This window comes from Canis lupus, chromosome 19 (assembly GCF_011100685.1).
Source record: "Canis lupus familiaris isolate Mischka breed German Shepherd chromosome 19, alternate assembly UU_Cfam_GSD_1.0, whole genome shotgun sequence".
Classification (NCBI taxonomy): domain Eukaryota; kingdom Metazoa; phylum Chordata; class Mammalia; order Carnivora; family Canidae; genus Canis; species Canis lupus.
Genome location: NC_049240.1, coordinates 38539153 through 38555772, shown reverse-complemented (window position 1 = coordinate 38555772; position 16620 = coordinate 38539153). Strand labels below are relative to the sequence as shown.

At 44.2% G+C, this 16620-nt stretch overlaps 1 protein-coding gene across 4 annotated transcripts in view; it reads right to left on the bottom strand.

The window, feature by feature from the left end:
• MGAT5 (alpha-1,6-mannosylglycoprotein 6-beta-N-acetylglucosaminyltransferase) overlaps nt 1–16620 on the bottom strand; it is a 338877-nt gene that overhangs the window by 255314 nt on the left and 66943 nt on the right. Inside the window, exon 1 of one of the 4 annotated variants that reach the window (XM_038565053.1) lies at nt 5793–5870. The exons of 2 other annotated variants lie outside the window; for them this stretch is intronic. The gene's annotated coding sequence lies outside the window, so the exon portion shown is untranslated. Of the gene's footprint in view, nt 1–5792; nt 5871–16620 lie in introns of those variants that run through there. One more of the 4 variants, XM_038565054.1, reaches the window with a different exon arrangement.

Below are 16620 nucleotides of genomic sequence, written 5' to 3'. Positions count from 1 at the left end.
ACTTTGCTTCAATGACTATCAAAATGTGGATCAGCTGTTAGGTGGCTCTAAGGTTCCTGATGCTGCCTTCTCTGGAAAAAGTAGGCACCAGCTGGTGGTGTAACCTGGGGCAAATTCTTTCACCCTTTGAGCATCCCCCTCATTTGTTATTGTTGGTTTGCTTTTTTAAAGTAGAAATATTGGCTCAGGTTTGCTCCCAGCTTTAATTCTTACAGACTCTAAGGTTCTCATCCATTGCTCCATCTTGGTTTTCATGATGCAGCTCTGGATCATAGAATCACAGGTGAGGTTGGCCAGGGTGGGGTTTAAGGCCCAATTGGGACCTGAGAGCATCTGACAATGACCCTCCTCATCACAGAAAGCAAGATTTAAAAGGAGAGACTCCCAAGTCTCACTACCTGGATGTGTTTAACCTTTGTAAAGCCGGCTAATATCTGATTAGACAAAACAGCACTTCAATCTCTGAACCACCTATCTGTCGCACTGCGATTTCAGCCCAGTAGTCCAATTTGCTGCCAGCCTGTCACTTGGCTCCCTTTCTCTCCTCCAGGAAAATGAAGTGATTGGGGTATGTAATGTCATGCCTTTACCCAAGTCAGCAGCAAAGACTCTCTGGAAATAAAATGCAAATATTCAAAAGGCTTGTCCAGATAGAGCTCTTCCAAAGAGCAAAACAGTATCTCAATGTCAAGAAGAAGAGGAGTCAAATATTTTACACAAGCATCACTTTAGCAAATCAGCATTTATGCCACGTGGAGCTCAGCACTCCAGCAGGTTCATTTACCACCACCGCTCAACACACACATCTCAAGGTCTTACTGACATCTTCCTGCTCCCTAAAACATAGTAGTTTGATAGATTACAATAGAATCATAAAGAAGTATTTCTGGAAAAGACGATGGGGAAGAGGGAAACAGACTGCTAACATGGGAAATCTGAAGTCTTGTTCATAATTTCCTAGGTAAAAAAAAAAAAAAAACAAAAAAAAGGTCCTTAATTTTTGAGGAAGTTGGAGATGCTCCCAAATTCCAGAGAAATCTGATTTTACGTTCTCTCAAAGCTAGGCAAGATGAGGCTAAGGAATCAAGTTAATCATTTTAAAGTGTTTTATGATGATATACAAAGAAGCCATACACAATGCCTCCCACCCCTGGACCCCAAAGCAATAAAAAGAGGAAGACAGGTAAATTCTGGTGACACAGGGTAGTAGGATGCAGCATGGTCTTTCCATGGATGTAGCTTCCTCCATGCTGAGGGAACAGTGACCACCAGGCAACCCTGCTCTCAAGACATCTGGAAAAAGTGACATTGATTCCAACAACGGGGTCCTTCCTTACTGGTCCTCTTTGTTATTTAGTTCTTTTATTTTCACCAGAGGCTGAGAGTTAGATAAAGTTTTATTAAAACAAAGAACATGTTTTATTTTATTAAGACAAAGAACATATAAAATATTTTTAAAGCCCAGCCAAGAAAAAACAAATAAAAACAGAGTTATGTTTATTAAAATTTTACATCCCTTGGATATTGAGTTTCATGGCTTACCATGGCTCCAGCGAAGGCTCTATTTTGATCCTATTTCCTTAAACATTTCATATAAAAGTAATGTAAGTTCTTCCTTCCCTTTATCCCCAAAGGAGGTAAAGATGAAGGTTTCCCTGTATATACACATACACATTATTTATATTATAAATACTAGCATAAGAAGCTGCACCCTTTGCTTGCTGGGAATTAAGGTATGTCCACTCCCTGCTTCACAGGTACCCTACTTGAAAAGTTCTTAACTGGCTAGCCAGCCACCCTCTTTGCTGCTGAAGCAAACAGAAGTCTGGCTGATGACTTGATCCTCAAAGACTAATTTCCTTGGACTCTGGGCTCTTGAGAAAGTCACCATGGTCTAATACAGTTTTTTCCAGGTATGGTACATTGACACTATGGTACACATAAATACACACTCTAATAGTTAAGTATTTATTTTAACATGCACAAGTACACCAAATCCCTAAGTTTATACAGGTTGTCAATGAGAATGAGAGAAAACTTAAAAATAAATGACTTAAAATAAATTTGGAGACAAGTATTTTAAGTAACAGGTGGTAACACAGACATGGTAAAAACTGGCTGGAGTTTGGAAAATAATGGTCCACTTCAAAAAAAATAATAAATCAACCAAGATTCAGAAAGCACTGCTTCTAAGTGCTGACTTGCTGTGTTCCTGGCCATCCCTCACTTATCTTCCCCAGGCAGGCCTTTCTAGAATGACAGCAACAAAACTGATAGGGTTAGAAGGCAATGTGACAAAGACGAAATCTTTTAGAAATAGAACACAAGGTCTTTTCACCTTCAAACAAGGTGTGCCCACAGTCCAGCTAAGATTCATGAACCTTTATTGAGTTTTGACTACAATGCAACAAGGCAATAGAGTAAAAAAAAAATGCTGGCCCCTCTCCTTACAACTTCCCTGAGCTGTGGCAAGTCATTTCGCCAAGCCTGCAGGCAGTGACCCCTGGAGAGCTGCTTGGTGGCAGAAAGGGTTAGTAGACAGCAAAGCACAAATGATATATTTCATTGCAGCCTGGTGTCTGAGCTTAGTGACAACTGTACAAGGCCAAGGCCTTCCAAGGTCATTCATTGCTAGGCTCTTAAAATCACTTTGGAGCCTAGCAGAAGCAAATGATCAGTGTCTCTGGAAGGCAACTTTTTTTTTTTTTTTTTTTTTTTTTTTAACCTGTTAGTATCATCATGGGGTTTTTGTCATGTGCCTTCAGAAAGCCTAATCTGGAAGCCAAAATGTCAAAGTCTGGCCGGCTACTGTATTTGGAGGAGGAGGATACACATGCCAGGTAACCTCAGATGAGTGAGTCAGGTTGCCCAGGAAGATCTATTTCTTCACCTTACATACAACCATTGAGTAACTACCCCCTGGGTAGGCCAAATAATGCTCCCCCCCCCCAAATTCCCCTGTCCTGACCCCAGAACTTGTGAATGTATTGCCTCCCATGGCAAAGAAGAATTAGAGATGCATATGGAATTAAGCCTGCTAATCTATGACCTTAAGAAGATTATACTGGATTATCCAGGTAGGTCCCCTGTAATCATAAGGGCCTTTACATGTGGAGGAAGGAAGCACAAAAGTCAATGTCTCAAAAGTGTCAACTGTTCGATCCCAGGTTTTAGGATCAAGCAATCAATCAAAAAGTGTCAAGACAGACTGGATTTGAAGATAAAAAGGGGTCATGAGATAAGGAATGGAAGAGCCCCCAGAAGCTTGAAAAGTCAAGATAACTTTCTCCCCTAGGGCCTCCAGAAAAGAACACATGAGACTCTCTAGTTTCCCATTGCTGCTATTAATAAATTGCCACACACCTAGTGGCTTAATGTAACAGAAATGTTTCTCTCTCAGTTCTAGAGTTCAGAGGTCCTAAATCACCATTAGTGGGTTGAAGCAAAGTGTCAGGAGGGCCCCACCTCTCACCAGAGGCCTGCGGGGACAATGCGTCCCTGCCCTCCCAGCTCCTGATGGCTGCTAGCATTCCCTGGCTCCTGACTCCATCACCGCAATTTCCCTCCGCCTCCGTGGCCACACTCCCCCTGTGCTGTCTCTTTGCAGCCCTCCTCTCTCTGCTGCTCTGTTGTAAGGATACCTGTGATGCCATCGAGGGTCCATCCTTACAGTCCAGGATACTCATTTCATCTCAAGAGGCTTCACTTGCTCCTCTGCAAAGTCTCTTTCCATCCAGTTAATACTTACAGGGTCTAGGAGTTAGAGCTTGACATCTTTGGAAGGCGTCATTCAGGCCGCTACAGACTCATTTCAGATCTGTGACCTCCACAACCAGAACATCGATTTATGTGGTTTTAAGCCACTAAGCGTGGTAATTTGTTACGGCAGCAATAGGAGACTAATACACCTCCTTCCTCCCAAACATGCTACAGATCAAGAGAGGGCCTGCCTGAGTAGAAGGAGCTAGCCCATGCCTACTATTCACTTCAGCGTCCTGGGGGTCCTTTGTCTCTCCAGATGACACTCCTCTTCCCCATGAGATGTAAAAGAATGCCAAGATTTGGCAGGAAGTGGTCATTAGAAGCTTCAGAAATCACCCTTCCCTCTTTCCTCTCACCAATCACAAGCTCCTTAAATAAACTGTATGGTAATTCAGAGAGTAGAGCTTAGGGGAAAAAAAGAACTGATACTCATTCCAGGGAATTCCTCTTAATAATAATGAATACACTCCATCCATAAATGTCAAAGGGCTTTGCTCAGAAAGCCAATAAGCCCTACCACAAATACAAGACAATGTAACACTCTACAGGACCGTATTCCTCAATTAGGAAGAGCCTCTTCAGGTAGCTTTCCTAGCATTCCAGGGCCAGAACATCATAGTTTTAAGCACCTATTAATGATGTTATGCTGCTGGTTTTCTGTCATCTATAGGTATTTCTATTTATAGAACTGCTCCTTTTTACTCATCTGCCCTCCAGGCACTGCAGTAATTCCCCGGCTGACTGCTCTCCAAGAATTGTCATGTCAGGATCCCCCTAGGCTCTGTCCTCAGACCTCTGATCTCTTCCTCTCCTTTAGTATGTGCTCTCTGTCCCAGGATATCAAATTCGTATATCCAGCCTGGACCCCTCAACGTGGGTGAGCACCAGATCCAAGTATCCAAGTGCTTGCTCGTCAGCTCCACTGGAATGTGGAGGCACACCCGCAACGTAGCTGGCCCAAAGCAGAGCTGCTCATCTCCTACAGCTGCACACATCAGCTCGGTAACTGGTACCCAGCGCTAAAACCCTAGTCTTCACCTGTACATTCTCTCCATTCCATCCCACCTTTCATATCTAACCCATCCATAATTCCATCAGCTCTGCCTCAAAGATTTATCCTAAATCTGTTTTCCACCATCCCTGCCATGTCAATCCCAAACCCACTACCCTCACCTCCCACCCAGATCACAGCAACAAGGCCCTGGCTGTGCTCACTCTCCCCACCCACCAGCCTGTGCAGGACACTTGGTCATCTTTCCCAAGGAGAGATCAGATAATGTTCCCAAGTGTACACTATCCAGGGGCTTTCAGCTGCACTCAAACTCCACACTGGACCATGATCTATGAGATCTAGCCAGTGACCAGCGCCCAACCTCTCCTTCCTCTCTCCCCCTCTGTACTAGCAGGCACACACAGCTGCCACCGGTCATCTCCTGGAATATGCTCCTGGATCCAGGCCCTTTGAACTTGCTGCCCTCCCATCAGATCCATCCATGACCATCCCCTTCCCTCCCTGAAGCCCCCCCTCAAACGTGTCTCACCTTTGCCTAGTGAGAGCAACCCCGCAGTCACAGGCTTTCATTTTGCCCTACCTACTCTGACACTTTCCAAACATGTAGGAATACCAGAAGTGGTCTTGGTTTGCTGATGCAGCGTGCGTTTCTCTTCCATTACCATACACGCTCGCTGAGGGCAGACCTCTCTGTGCCACAGTGTCCCCCAGGGCCTGGCACCTATCTAGAGCTCAGGAGATACCTGTTCATGAGCTGCTGAGTGGACTTACAACCCAAGAGCAGTATCAGATTATCGTAAAAGGTACTGTTTTAGTCAGTACCTTTGTTTTTGAGGAATAATGATTTCCTGGGCTCCAAAAGGAAGGCACCAAGCCCTCCGTCCTGGGATCCTGCACTTCATCCTCACTCCCTCCTCCTGGCTTCCCCACCTTCTGTGTGCCCTGTTCTATCAGCTAGCTAGGTCCCTAGTGTTCCATTTTATGTTACTTCCCGTTCCTTCGTCGGGTTCTGGCTCACCAAGGTTCTCATGTAAGCCCAGGGTACCACGCCACTTGCCAACACCCAAGTTTTCTTTCGAGTCTCTCAATTCACCTTCCAGAGAGCTGACGTCAGCAGCCTGGGAAGGAAGAGACACGGTTTAGAACAAGAGCCGTCAGGCGGAAAGTAGAATTTCTAGTACCGGGATGAAAAAAAATCCTCCCACCAGTAGTAAGACCAAATGTATCTCCATTCACTCTCCCTTAAAAGATGCATACGTGACCGCATGATCCTCCCAAAGAGGTAGGAGGGGTGTCAAACTCAACAGATGGTGGGAATCACGAAGATATGTGCAATGAGTGCTGGCGTGAATGAAAAGGAAGATTAGGAGGGAAAAGGATCTCCATGTAAACATGATTAATTAAGAAAAATTAACCACAAGGACAAGCTTGATCCTTTTCTAAGTGCCTGTACAAAGGTTCACTCTTACACTGAATGTTTCCTCTTGGCCCGTATACAACAGCTCCAATTTGGGCCAGGTAGTAAATAGGCTAGAGGGTTTTGCTCATACCATATCTAATGCCTACAACATACCTGCAAAGTGACTACTACCTCATTTCTTCAGGTGAAGAAATCCATGTTCAGGAAGGCACAAGGTCAACTCATCCACAGGGCTCAGCATACACAGTGCCTAAGGCCCACAAAACTTTTTGGGGGCCACAAAAATGCTCTTATTCCTCTAAAATCAGAAGAATATAATTCACCTTGGATGCAATTATACAATGTAATTTCCAACATGCAGTATTTTTCGATTTCTTTGTATTATAAATGGAAGGGAGTCCCATACGCCCAAAGTCCCTTGGGCCCTGGAGAGTCAAAGAGGTCCCCTCACTCCCTGTGAAGAGGTGGAGCAAAGACCAAGACCACAAGTTCCAAAGTGCTGCACAACAGAGTCCAGATCTGTACACACTCTTTTCCAGGATGCCATCTGGCCTCCTCATACTTGCATGCCTCCCAGGAACCCTGGATACTCTAGGTTTTTTAATGCCTCCATCACCACAGCTTCTTGGAAATGCTTTTCTTAATGCAAGAATCATGGAGCGAGAAACATATCTCACAGACTCACCAAAATTCTGATCATGCCTCCCGAATCTGATCCATAGCTTACTTGGAAGACTGACTGTTCTTAACAAATATTAAGATGAACAAGCCCCAGCTGGCCCCTTTCCCTAGAACTTCCCTCATAGAGCACTCAAGGTGAATAAAGACGGACAATCTCAAATAGTCAAAGCTTGTCCCCGGACCCACTAATTGCATGGGGATGACCTGGGATGCTCCCCAAAAATGTAGATTCCAGAGCTCCACCCCATACCTGCTGAAAAAAACAGGGGCAGAGCCCAGGAATCTGCATTATAAATGAGGAAGACAGCCAGAGGTTCTGATCTATTGTGACCAGGACCCAATAGATAAGAAGGTATGAGGACAAACTACTTTTTGCAGTTTTAACATAATCTAAATTTTCCCAGAATGCAACTATCATGTATGATGAAACAAAAATACACTATATTTTGTTCTAAACTTTACCACAAGCTATGAACCATTAAAAAAAATTGAATCACTGATGACTACTTCTGGAATATGAGTCACCAAATCAACCCTGTGTCTGGAGTTGTTACATTTATAGGTGATTTTATCAGTAGGTCTAGGGATCTAATTGACTACTTCATTTTGTCTTCTTAGTATAGTCAGGCCCAAGCATTTAGATAATGAACTACCTATTTGATTATGCATTACTTTCATTTCTTTTTTTATATTAGTTAGGAAATGGCACTAATTTTGTTTTTACTTGTGTGTGCTAGTAGGTTCTATTATCTACCGCCTGCATTCAGGACGTCAAAGAGAGCATTACAAGACAAATTGTTATAAAAGGAAACAACAGGGCACCTGAGTGGCTCAGTCATTAGGCATCTGCCTTCAGCTCAGGTCACGATCAAGGGTCCTGGGATCAAGTCCCTAGTGGGCTCCCTGCTGAGTGGGGAGCCTGCTTCTTCTCCCTCTCCCTCTGCCCCTCCCCCCATTCCTGCTCTGTATCACTCTCTCAAATAAATAAATAAAATCTTTAAAAGGGGGGGATGGGCCTTACAGGACTGAGAATGATTTTAGGAGGTCTTGACTCAAATGTCATCTCTGAGATGCTGTTGCTAATCTCACAAGTAGGGGAAATCCCAGGACAGTCCCCACCTACCACCCTCAAAGAAAGGAAAGAAAAAAAGCGAGCTGGGCCCGACAAGCTGGCAGCCAGCAGTGGGTACCTAGAGCAGCACTCCTGTGCAGATACTGAGCCCTGGGTCAGCCACAGGGCTGGAGAAGCAGAGCAAGAGCACAATCAACTTCAAATCCTGGCTACTGCTTGCTGGGGCAGGAGGTAGGGGATTGAAGAGAAGAGGAACATACAGATGCAAGTCATTGGCAATTCCAAGGTCCGGGGTTATGTGGTTACAAGGGTATTCAGTAATGACAATAATAATAATGCTATCAAACTGTTTGCATGTATTCATTAGTATCAATCAACTATTAATAATCATAGAAAGGGAAATAATTTAACAACCATACCCAATGCCGGCAGCTTGTATTACAAAGAACAAACTACATATTAGCCTGGAGCAGTTTAAGCCTGAGTGTTAATCAGCAGCTTCTGGAGGGATGGGTAGTGACTATATACTTACTAATAACAACTTTAAAAAAAAAAAAAAAAAAAAAGGCAACAGGCACTTGGCGCGGGGAATGGAGGCTCCCAAACAGTGTGTCAGGCCGATAAAGATGCTGGCGCCCGGCAGCCACCAAGGCCACTTCAAACAACCATTCGGTTTTCTCATTAGCATTGTGCAACTGTTACCTCACTCGACAATAACACACGCCTCGGGGGATCTGACAAGCACAGGTCACCCTGAAGGCAAAAGGAGAAAAGGAGCCGAAGACAAATCATAAAAATTGTTCCACCCTGACTGGAGCTGTCATAGGTTGAGTGGGTGCAGCAGAAGATAGTGGCTTCTTTTCTGAGGGGCCTCCGGGGGGTTCGAAGGGGCATCTGACTGCAAACTCTTTCTTCTCCAACCCTCCCCACCATCCCTAGTCAGATGTTCCCTGATAGAGAAGAATATGGAAGCAAAGAAGCTTCTCAATAGAAAGGACAGGTCAAAAACAATTGGCTTATTATGCCCAAAGCCTAAGAGAAGACTCTGACATCCCACCCCCCAAGTCCACCAGTTCAAAGCCAGCAGACAACCCCTTCTTGAGTGCTCCCCAAGGACATATCGTGGTGCTCCCACCGAGCCCGCCTTTATATTACCACATAACACTTTATTGTACTTATCGGCTCACTGGTCAACCTACATCTATGGGATCTAATGGGCCCTAGATGTACAAATAAATACAACATGGAAACTCCCCGAAATTGAAGTATACATCCATTTTTTTCTAAGATTTTATTTATTCATGAGAGATACAGAGAGAGAGATGCAGACAGAGGTAGAAACAGGGTCCCTGCAGGGAGCCCAATATGGGACTTGATCCCAGGGCCCAGATCACACCCTGGGCTGAAGGCAGCTGCTCAACCACTGAGCCACCCAGGTATCCCGATATGCATCCATTTTTTAATTTGTGTTCAGAATCCAAAGTAGCTTATAGGAAACTCAGGCCATGTCCTAACTTAAAGTCCATGGACGCACATTTTATTATGCTACATGGCACATGACCTTTAAGTCTTTACAAGCCCTGAGAAAAATTTACAGGAACAGTAGAGGAGGAGATACAAATGAGACAGAGCCTCAGTTGGGGAAGGAGGAAAGGAGAGGATACAGGAAGACAGCCACGGGACTGGAAGTACAGGTGACGATGATCAGCTCTAGGTGTGCTTCCCTTACTGTCACTACACCAGTAAGAGTTAAGAAGGAGCACCAGTTCATTGCAAGCTGGGGCAGATGGGCAGTCAGAGTGGCCCCAAGTTTCCTCCCACAGCACCTCCACTAGTCAAGACAATCACACAGGATAGCTTCTGCTGTGGCAGATAAAGGCCTCGACTGTGTGGGACGAATGTATTAAGGCAGTGAAGATGGCAAGTCTTGTCACTTCTAGGAAGGAAATAACATTTTTAACTGGCCCTTGGATCTCCAATGTCCACATACAAAGCAGCTAACCCAGGATATTGGCAGCGACGGAAAACGTGAGGCCATTTACAAGCCCTTCCTAGGGCTGCCTCATGATTACAATGACTTATTGTTGCATCTAAAGGAAATTCCAAACTCCTTACTGTGGCCATATGCAGACTATGCAGAGCTGGCCTCCACGATCTCGCCAACATCACTCCATCCTTGTCTCCTCCCCACATAGGGCCATTGCACACGCACCTCACTGGATCTTCACGCATGCTTTCCCCTCTGCCTGCCAAGGTCCTTCCATGCAGACTCCTCTTCAACTCGCGGTTCCAATGCTGGAGATTGGATTTTCCCTGACCATTTTAGGAAATGCCTATTTCTCTTGACCTTTCCTTCTCCTTCACAGGCAGTTAACTATCTGAAATTCCCCTGTTTAGGTTGCCAGCCAGAAGATAAGCTCCATGAGAACAGAGAACTCATCTGTTTTCTTCATCACTGCTTCCTTGGTGATGAGAACAGGGCCTACTGCACATTAAGTGCTCAACTGTTCCTGAAGTGAATGAATAAATGGAGGAGGGCTAATAACAGAGGTGACACTGAGGACACTTGACCGTACCAATGTACTTTTAAAGGGTGAAGGACAGAGTATCTAAATAGAGAAAGGAAAAAAAGAGTGACCAGAGGCACCCACTAACTGGCAACAACCGCCATGGTCCAGGGGAACAGAACAGGTGCACCCTTGCCAAGGCAGCATCACTACAGATGGAGGGATTTCCAGAAGAACTCACAAAGGAAGATGATTTCAGGGGACCTCCCAACAGCCCTGGTCGAAGTACTCAGGCCAAAGGCTATATTCCTTTGTCACAAAATCTCTTGAAACCCTTCAAGCGTGACTATTAGTAATGTCCTTACCAAGATCAGTCAACCATATGTTTCTGGAATATTTCCCCAAAGTTGTGACTTCCTCAGCCTTATCATGGGGCAGTACAGTCAGCTAAAACTGTCATCACTGTCCAAACAAAAGACATTGGTATCCATATAGGACTATGTAATCAATTCTTAATTTCAAAGCCTGAGACAGAAAATAAATCCTCAAACATTCCAAAATATACTTCTGGTCAATCAGTGGCTTTAACAGTCTGTGTATGAGGTGTACTTTTCATCAGACCCCTGAAGTTCTTTGTTGGCAAGGACCATTTTTAATCCTGCCATCTGCGCCACTTCTACATGCAGGGACCCAATTGGTACCCGATTAATACCTGCTCCCCTCAAGCACTAACGGGACTCATGAGGAACAATGGGTCCTAATCACTGCACAGAAACATTTCCCAAACAAGGGATTTTTGAGTAACCTTCCCCAAAGTTGAAGTTCCAACAATAAAGGAGGAACAGAAGGGGCAAAGGATTCTAGGCCAACCCTAAAAAGAAAATCCAGAATGACTAGAGGAACAAAACCACAGAATGAAGACTGAAATGATCAAACAGTCACAGAAAATCAGAGAATGTGGACATCAAAGAGTTGATGGACCAGCATGCAGAAAAGGGTAAGAACCACTAAGTTTTTCTAAAGAAAGATTTAACAGTCCATCCCCACAGAGTGAATGGAAGTCTGAGGTTCTGGCTACCGTTTTTAGAAAAAGAAAACAGAACAAGCAAACAAAATACAGCTGCAGCCAGCACCCCGCACCCAGCCCTGAAAAACCAGCTTCCACAGAAGAGCCCGGCAATCCACAGGTGGTCCAAACAAGAAAGTGACTTTCAATCCACAGCTGGTCCCACCTCTTTTACCACTTTGCCAAGACTCCGGCCCCACCCTAGGAGACTGGCTTCTGGAATACACCAGCTTCCCAGTCCTCTGGGGAACCGAGAAAACATACTGCCCTCCCAGGAGCAGCAGAGGAAGGGAGGCAGAGACGCGCAGTTCAGAAAGGAGGGGAATTTGGTACTCTAAGGACTTAGTCAAATTCTGTGGCAAAGATTTCCCCACGAAACACTGGCTTAACAGAAAAACTCCAGAGTGGAATTTAATGTTTACTTTCAAATCTATCACCAATTTTGGAAGATATGAAAAGTAGTTAATTTCTCTGAAATGATACACATGCAGCATTTCCTGGTGTGCTAATTTCTACCTTCTGTTAACCAAAATGTTTTAAGACAACTTAATATGCCATGAGAATACATTTCAAGGCAACTGCAGAGCTAGACACAAATACCATTCATTCAGAAAATCAACTTTGGTCTCTTTCATACTTACTGAGTGTCAGAAACAGCCCAGTGCCTGACACAAGTTAAGCTGTAACATAAACTCTTCAATGGAAGGTGAAATATGATGCAGTTACCAAGAGTTATAAGTAGTAAGAGAAAAGTTACAAAGCTGTGGTTCCCAAACCTGGCCCACCACCAAACCCACGTGGAAGAGGCATACCCCTGAGAACCTGCTTTGCTTGGCCTACAACGGTAGATCACAGGAACCCACAAATATAACCTGCCCTTCCTCCAGGTGATCTGATCACAAGACGGGTTTGTGAGCAGCTGCTGTGAGAAGTGTGCCAAGGGTGGGTAGACTGTGTTCACCCACACCAAGGGAACACCAGGTTCACAGGCTGCTTCGTACCGAAATGCCCAAGAGACCTCAGTCACCTTGGAGGGAGTCCAGATGGCCCAAGACAGCCATGTCCCTTATCCAGCTGGCCTCAAGAGCAAAAGGCAGCCTCCAGCAAACTTCCTGGACACCGCCGCCAGCTGCTTGGCAGTTGGGCAGGACGCTGGGTCAGAATGCTGGAAATCTTCAGAGCCAGAGCGACCTTGAGAGCATGTCCCACGGTGCATTTGCCTGGGCCGTGATGGTAAAGCTCACGAAGGGCGGCTTGAGGACAGCTAACAGGTTCGGTGAGTCCAAAGAGGCAGAGATAATCAAATCAGTTTCACTCTTTAATACAAAGAACTCTAAGGAAGTAGGCTCTGGCGACATGTCTTGGTTACGCGGGGTTTAAGGAAACTTTTCTTTCTAGTTATCGACAATTTCAGCTACAGATGACGAGGTCCAAAAAGGGCCGTTAGACTGCTACTCTTCCCTCCAATCCTCCCTGTCTTCCGAAGAATCAAAAAGGGAGCGGAGCCAAAGCATCTCCTGCGGTGAGTGGCAAGGTGATCGATTGTACCAGTCGGGTAGAAGCAGAAGAAACATGCACCGGTTCCAGGCCATCCTCTCCCCTGGCCCTTCGACTCACTCGTTTTCCTCCCTGATCTTGGGCCACACAAAAGGGAGAAGTACCAGAGACAGGAGAGCAACCTGATGGAAGGAGCTGGGGCCAGAGACTTCAGTAGAACAAGTGCCATCCCATGCAAGTTTAACGTAACTCTATCTTAAGTCCCTGCTGTTGGGTTTCTGTTAGAGCAGTGGCACCTGAGTCCTATACAAAGGTTTTCTTTCCTACAGGGAATATGGTAAAAATTACTGATACCAAGAAGCAATCCCTCCATACTTACCTCCTTCTTCCTCTACATCACAAGATGGCAGATACTATCGTCCTTGACTCCAAAGGAGAGCAAGTTATACCCGGAGATCCAAAGATCTCTCTTTATCCCCAAAACCTCGGATTTTAAGTGTTAGACCCACCTAAAAATACAAGCTTTCCTCTCTTGGCCAACCAATGCCTCTATCTACCTTCTGAAGTGAATTTTCTACCAATAATTACCATGTAAATTATTCACAATTTCTGGAACAAGACTAGCATGGCTTTGCCAATGCTAATACTGTTCCCTCTGCCTAGAAGGCCCTACCTGACCTAGAAAATTCCTCAACATCACAGCCACGTTCAAATGTAAAAATGTCCCAAATCCTAAGGGCTTAGAGGACTTTTAAAAATTAGACTGAAGTATATCGTGGTGTATTTTCCTTTTAACCCTTGAGTCTGCTAGATTCTTGATGGCAAGAACCACTCTCTGTATCCCTGACCAACCCCCCAACCCCCACCACCGCATGCATATCAGTACCCGGCGCAGCAAGAACACAATCAATGTGCAGTGAACTAATGACTCAAACTGTTGAATTAATAGTGTTATCTTGAGAGTAATTTTGAAAATTCAAAGGCAGAGCCTGTGACTTAAGGAAATCTTCTTGAAATCCAATAACTACAAGCATCCCCCACAAACTATTACACCTTAGTCTGTTAAGACAGGAGACACAGCTTTTAAAGGCTAAATGTGGAGCTAAAGATCCATGAGCATCAACTATCATTTATTTATTTTTTTTTCAACGATCATTTATTAGGAGCTGCACTTAATGGAAAAGCAATTTTGCACCTAATAGAAAAACAATTAGCACACAGCAAAGTCCGAGCTATCATTTTTTAAGTGATCATTTTGCTTTGAAATAAATCTTATATTGAATCAAAAAGAAAACACATATACATTAAACAATGTTCAAGAAGCTGTCTTAGATACTGTGTAAATTTTTTGATCCTAAAATCAGAAAAAGAAAATTGATACATACATGCCATGCTAGTACCTGAGCAACAACCTAAAATCTCTTTTCAAAGATAAGAAAAAATACCCTTTCAAACATGAAGCTTAGGTCATGGGTCCTAATTCCCAAGCACAAGGCAAATCTGGACCAAGTCTATGTTCAAAGGAAATTTCTACTTCTGCTATTTGCATACAGCTTGGCATGGGGACTAAACAAATGTCCAACAAAGGTTACAGAACAATATGGACAATGAGAAAACTCAACTATTAAAAAATACCAGGTCAAGGGTATTAACCAAGAGCCTATAAGAGGAGCCACCTTGAGTGATAAGCTGGGACAGTTATTTTTTATTCTATGAGGATCATCTTAACCTTTTACCCTGGAACTCCCAAAGGTAAAACAGGTCTTTCTTATATATTTTTTAAAGATTTTATTTATTTAATTTGAGAGAGAGCATTTGAGAGAGGACAAGAGATAGAAAGAGAGAAGCAGGCTCCCCATAGAGCAGGGAGCCCAATGTGGGGTTCCATCCCAGGACCTGAGCTGAAGGCAGACACTTAACCCACTAAGCCACTCAGCTACCCCTTTCTTACTCTTAAAATCATAGATTTTTGTTTTGTTTTTAAAGATTTTATTTATTTATTCATGAAAGACAGAGAGAGAGAGAGGCAGAAACATAGGCAGAGGGAGAAGCAGGCTCCCTGCGGGGAGTCTGATGAGGGACTCGATCCCAGGTCCCTGGGATCACACCCTCAGCCAAAGGCAGACACTCAACCACTGAGCCACCCAGGTGCCCCAAATCATTGCATCTTAAAGGCAGAGGGACCCTCGAGACCACTTGCTTTGGATGCCCAGACATATTAAGTGACTTGCTGGAGAACACAAGCCACTGATAAACATAGCAAAGCCTGGACCCCTGGCGGTGCTCACAGACCTAATCCGGCCATCTTTTCCAGCACAGCAGAGATTAATAGGCACCCCCTAAAATCATCTTCACAAATAAAACCAACTCTGGGAGAGGCAATCACCCACCCCATTGTGAAGGTCTTCCCAACACACGTGTATACATACACATTCCAGCCATAAATAGAAAACAGGTTAGAGACATTTAAAAGGGTAAACTTGGGGGCACTGGGTGGCTCAGTCAGTTAAGCTGCCAACTCTTGATCTCAGCTCAGGTCTTGATCTCAATGTGGTGAGTTTAAGCCCCGTGTTGGGCTCCACACTGGAAGTAGAACCTACTTAAAATAACAACAACAAAGTAGTAGTAATAAAAATAAAAGGGCAAACTTTATAATGAGATTCACTTAATGCAGCAGGTACTAAAAATCTAAGAATGAATGAGACTGAAGTGAATGCCTTCCACAAGGACCTCCTAGTACATGAGGGGAAATGGAGCCTACATACATAAATTACAAAACCACAAGCCACATCCCATATTGGAGATAAAAACAGGGTGTGATGGGCCATTTCTGACTCCATGATTAAAATGTTTGGATCCTTCTTCCCTCTCATTTCTAGGGTAGCTTCTAGAAAATTATACTCTAACTTAAATGAATGAAAAAGTAACAACTGTTATGCACAATGCCCAGGCTGAAATCAAAAGACTATTTCAGAACTTTTGAAAAGATAAATCATTCTTCAAAGAAAGGAAATTCATACTCACAATTTTTTTCTAAGGTCAAAAATGCTGATGGTATTAAATGTGTTGAAAACTAACAAGGAATCATCGACTGTAGTACAATTACCTGCTAACTCAGGGTAAAGTGACCCTCTTCAGTAGGTGAGAAATGAACTTACTGGTTCGGGAACCTGAAAGAATCCAAACCATTGAGTGTCCTAGAGGTTGACAGACTCCATGAAGCACAATGCCAATGGCAACTTGTGTTCTGGGACGTCTGAGATTAAAGACCATGAAAATAAAACAAACATGTGACCTTCAAAGCCACAGCCACTAATAAAATACTGCTGGACCTTAGGATCCTGAGCAACCCACTAGGGCCATGTGGAAAAGACTCCCGGATATCGTACAACAGTCCCCACCTGCAGCTCTTTCTTGACTTCCTACAGCAGCCTGGCCCCTGTGAACTACAAAATACCAATTGATAACAAGGAGACAGACACAGAAGGTATTTCACGAGGGCCTTAATCAGTGTAGAAATATTGCAGAAGACCCTAGAAAGGACTGGTTAAAGAGGCAAGATTTCAGAACCTGCTTAAATGAATGGGACAGAACCGTATTTCC